The sequence below is a fragment of the Panthera tigris genome, chromosome E3, assembly GCF_018350195.1.
Source record: "Panthera tigris isolate Pti1 chromosome E3, P.tigris_Pti1_mat1.1, whole genome shotgun sequence".
Classification (NCBI taxonomy): Eukaryota; Metazoa; Chordata; class Mammalia; order Carnivora; family Felidae; genus Panthera; species Panthera tigris.
The window spans coordinates 40,603,011-40,607,948 of NC_056675.1; the positions used below are offsets into that span (position 1 = coordinate 40,603,011).

Below are 4,938 nucleotides of genomic sequence, written 5' to 3' on the forward strand. Positions count from 1 at the left end.
TGTCAGAGGCTTGGGGTCTGCCTGGGCCTTCCTCTGGACGTTTCCATCCCGTAAGCCTCGTCTCTGCAGACAGGCATTGTGTGATACCAGGCTCCTGGATCCCCGGACCCCAGACCCCACCCTCCTCCTGGACCCTCATTCCCCTGGGCCCCAGACCTTACCCTCATTCTGGACCATGGGCCCCCTGGCTCCTATGGGCTCTTGCCCCTGGACCTCAGTCCCCAGGCCCCCTGCCCTTCCCCACCACCTGGGCCCCAGCCCCAACCCCCGTGCACCAAGCCCCTCTGGGTTCTGGTCCCTGGGCTCCTCTGAGAGGCAGTGGGGCCGGGAGAGGGCTTCTCAACCCCCATGCAGGAGGGGAGCCAGAACGTTGAAGGTGACTCCAGAAAACCAGCTTTCGAGCCCAAATAGGCTGCCGGGAGCTATGCTCGTCCTTCCGAACTTAACTTTCAGATTTAATGAGGCTTCTGGTTCAAGATGTCGAAGCCGGGACCCCTTGGAAGCAGAGCCCTGTGTCCGTTATGACCGGGAAAGGCCAATGCTAGCTTGAAACGAAAATATCAGAGAGAAAAATCCTCTTTCGGAGCGAGGGGCCCCGGATGGCTCTGCCACCGCGGAAGGTTCCAGAGACGCGGCGGTGCCAGAGGCAAATTAAAACACACCCTGTCAAAAGAGTTCCGCTGTCTCCCAAGTATTTATTTTTCTGAACTTGGCGAAGGAGGGTTGAATTAAGACACTCTCAGGCGGGAGCCTTGAGCAAAGTGGGAGAGCTGGTGGTTGTTTGGAGCCCACCAGGGAGACTCAGAGCAGGACTGGCAGAGGTCTGTCCCCTGAAGCTCGAGGTTAGGGGCAGTTTGTGGAGCTGCTCTGCCTCAGTCCCTCAGGGCCTGGCACTCTGGCTGGCACAGACCCGGCCCGCTTCCTTGGCTGCAAACCCGCAAGGACCCCTGCTGGCCAAGCGTTCTAGCAAAGCGTGAAAGCTGGCCGCCCGCCCTGGCCTCCTGTCCTCAGGGTGTGGAAGGGGGTAGGAGGGAGCTGCAGGGATCTCCCCAAGAAGGCACTGGAGTTCTGGAAAGGAGAGCGTTCTAGGTCACGGGACCTGATGACGTCCCCTGTGGCCCTTTGACTTCGGGTGAGTTCCGGGGTTGCTCTGGGCAGCAGAGGGGTCCGGAATGCCTGTGTGTTCTGCGGGGTCAGCGTGGCCCCTGCATGAGCTGAGGTGCACAGGTGCTGGGGCTTGTGGTAGCCAACGCCTCGTGTTTATTGTTTCTCCGTTTGTGACCCCTCATCACTCCACGCTAGCAACTTCCAGAGCCCGTCCCCACCGCTGGGCCTACCTCCCATCTTCAGGGAGAACGCCACCCATCCTGTTGAGAAATGAAGTGTCTGCTTTAATCACTGGCTGAGAGCCATAGGAAGGTGAGACCCAGCGATGGACAGTGTTGGGGACAAGCCCCCCCAGCCCAGCCCTCAGTCTCACCTACGAACTAAGGTTGGGACCAAACTGGGGGCCTTGGATGTGGGTCCCTTCTGGAGCCCAATCGGGAGGGGAGCGTCGAATCTGCTGTGGGTGAGGCTGTAAGGAGTCCTACGGCCTGTGGGTGGCTGGAAAGAGGCCCCGGTCATCCCGAGGGCCAGCCAGGGACCCGCTGACCGCAGATGCACACCTGAGCCCCGCTCGACGGGCAGCACTTCTGGCCAACACAACAGCTTCAAGGCTGTTTGCTACGCGGCGTTATTGTGGTGACTGACACAGCTCTGGGAGCAGAATTCGGCCTGCAGGCCTCCTGTTTGTGACCCCTGGCCCAGGCGGTTTCCAAAACTTCTTCCTCGTCAGGACCCCACTCTAAGAGAAAACACTTCGCGGCACATTCTCTGGCCCCATAGGGCTCTACGGCCACGGAATGTAATGGCACCGGGGTGTTTTGCTGTCCTCTCGCCTCGCGGTCACGGCACACCAGCGTGCAGGGCCACGCGGGGCCACCTCTCCCGCTGGGGTGCAGGCATGAGAGTGCTCGTGGCCCGGAGCCGAGGGTGCCAGGAGAGGAGACGGGCGAGCCAAGCGGAACAGCCGTCCGTGAGTCACAGTTCCAGAAAACCAGCAAATGGCCCAGCACCTGCTCACCCACCCCCACCTGCACCTGCCAGCATCACCCGGGGTCTTGGCCGCTGCACAGTCAGGGTGGGACCCGCCCAAACTGACCACCCCTCCGGGAGAAAGTGACAGATGTTTGCGCCCGTGGGTTCTGTTCCCCCACCGACAGATGTCGGGACATGAAAAATTGGGGTAAATGAAGGGTGGGTGATTCGGTCGGGCCCAAGCTGGGTCCTCGTGGGTGCCAGAGACAGCTGCAGATGCACGTCGGGGACAATTGCCCCGATGCAGCGGGGGCTGCCAAGCCAGGGTGCCTGGGGACAGCTGGACGAGGTGCCGACGCGGGGCTCATTCCTCCGTGAAGCCGCCCGCAGCTGCTGGGAGTTCGGCCAGCCCGTGGGCCTGTGTGCGCCTCGGCTCTGGGCTGTACCGGAGGAGCTGTGGATGGGCCCCCCCAGGACGGGCCCCCCTGCAGGGATTCTGGCTTGTCCGCGGGTCTCCCTGACACCAGCCCCGGTCTTGAGCTGACGGATCCTCTCAGGGAAGCCTCCCTGTCTCCCCTCTCGTCTTTTTCTGGGCTCTTCCTCTCTGGCTCTGGCCACGCGGGGCTCCGTACCAGTCCCTCTGTAACCAGCTTGACTTTTTCTTGTATGGTTTTTGGCTTGCAAATGTAGGCGTAGGAGCCCCGTGCCCCGGGCTCCTGGTGTGGGTGAAGGGTTGTTCTGGAGAGACCCTCGTGTGCCGGAGCCATCCTGTGCCTCCCCAGCACGAGCCTCAAGGTTTACAAAACAAGATGCGTTTTTGAGCGGAGTGCCTCCTTGGACCATCAGATGCACCCACATCTAAATACGCGAAAGCCCTAAGATGCCCCCTAATGTAGCTGAAGAGGTAAGTTTGGTGTGAATGACAGGACTTACTCCAAAATGTAAAAAGGGTGCCTTCTAGGAGATTCTGATACAACGTAGGGTTTATTATTATTATTATTATTATTATTATTATTATTACTGAAACGAAATTCACATGGCCTCACATTTAAGCATTTTTAAATGTACGGGTCAGTGGCACTCAGCGCGTTCGCAATGCTGAGCCTTCATCACGTCTGTCTAGCTCCAGAATATTTTCGTCATCAAACAAGGGAACTGTGCACAGATTAACAGTCGTTCCCTTTGCCCCCCTGCCCCCTGCCTCCAGCCCCCAGCCCCAGACAACCACTGATCTACTTTCTGTCTCCAGATTTGCTTGCCCTGGACGTTTCGTGTAAGTGGCCTCAGACAACACGTGGCCTTGTGTGTTTGGTACTCTCACTAAGCATGATATATTTTTTTACTTCTTTTTAACGTTTATTCATTTTTGAGAGAGACAGAGACAGAGTGCGAGCAGGGGAGGGGCAGAGAGAGAGGGAGACGCGGAATCTGAAGCAGGCTCCAGGCTCCCAGCTGTCAGCACGGAGCCCGACGTGGGGCTCGAACCCATGAACTGGGAGATCATGACCTGAGCCGAAGTCGGACGTTTAACCAACTGAGCCACCCAGGCGCCCCTTAGCATGGTATTTTTGAGGTTCATCTAGATTGCAGTAGATGCCGAATAATGTACTTGTGCACTTTTGATTAAATTCAGGCAGAAACAGGCAAGCACGGAGCCCCGCTCTGTGAGGTCCGCTCTCACGTGGGTTCTGGCCCCTCAGACTCACTGGACTTCTGCAGTCAGCTCCCAGCAAGGCGGGTCCCGGAGGAAATAGAACATGAGCTCCCAGAAGACCTCTCTGATGGCCTCGCCCACCCTGGGTAAACCCGGAGAGGGAGCCTGGAGCCCAGGGAGCTGGATGCTGGACAAGGGCCCTTTTCTGCTCTGCACAATGCCCCATTGTGCCCTTCTCTGGGGAGAACAATGCAACTCGGCCGGGGGAAGCTGAGGACAAAGGGCCCTTTGTGAGGCCTGTCCCCACCTGAAAGCGGCACCCAGGGTCACACCTGATGGCAGGGCTGTCCTTCCGTGCCTTCCGTCCCCCGAGCACCTCCCGCATCCGGGGAATGCCTGGACACTCGAGCGGGCTCAGGGTGAGGGGCGCTAGATTCTCCCTGCTCTCCCAAACAGCTGTGCTGGCCCATCCCAAGCGCAGGACCTGGATGCTGGAGAGGAGAGGTGCATTGTGGGTTCGCCTGGAAGGACCTGGAATAACTGTCCCTCTGATCCCCAAGGATGGGAGCTCTTGGGCACACGCCTCTCCCCTGAGGGCTTGCCAGGATGCAGAAGGTGTTTGTCCCCACCCCCACCCCCGGCCAATCTGTTACATGTCCCACTTCACCCTTAAGCTCCGAAGGGAGGGTTTTTTCATGGCAAGAAAAAAAAAGTGGGGGGCACTTTTTAAAAACCTCACACTATATGATGCATGTATGTGCTATTACCCCAACAATGCAGGTGGGGGGCAGCTAGCTGGAGGCTGAAGAAGGGTTCATGGAGCTCACCCTGCATACGGTAAAGACATAATTAAACAAGCAAGAAAGACTGATCGTTTGACCACACAAGTATCAGTAATTTATATTTCAAAACGCTCGGAACGAGAAGTCAAAACAGAACCCCAGGACAAACATTTGCAATCTACACACAAGAATAGGGTCTTTAATATGTACAGAGCCGCGGAGAATGAAAAACCCACGCGTGCCTTAATGCTTTGCTTCCAAGCACCTCACGGTTTGCCCATTAGCCACTGAAGGTCTAATGCATCCGCTGCCCTGCACCCTCTATCTCCTAAGGGGGACCCAGGAGTCGACGCACTCGGCACACCTCTCTTGTGGAGTGCCTGGGCTGCTCTATCCCCGTAAGCTGGAGTTGCTGGTGTTCTC

At 57.8% G+C, this 4,938-nt stretch overlaps 1 long non-coding RNA gene across 3 annotated transcripts; it reads left to right on the forward strand.

Annotated features, from left to right (window-relative positions):
* The first annotated feature begins 1,171 nt into the window (after positions 1-1,171).
* Positions 1,172-4,612, forward strand: LOC122234595. Of its 3 annotated transcripts, none has more exons than XR_006212434.1 (3): positions 1,172-2,983; positions 3,713-4,348; positions 4,514-4,612. It is a non-coding gene; the product is annotated as an uncharacterized LOC122234595 (long non-coding RNA). The 3 variants fall into 3 exon arrangements; XR_006212435.1 differs by having other exon boundaries at positions 3,713-3,879; positions 4,190-4,612; XR_006212433.1 differs by having other exon boundaries at positions 3,713-4,612.
* The last annotated feature ends 326 nt before the right edge of the window (positions 4,613-4,938 follow it).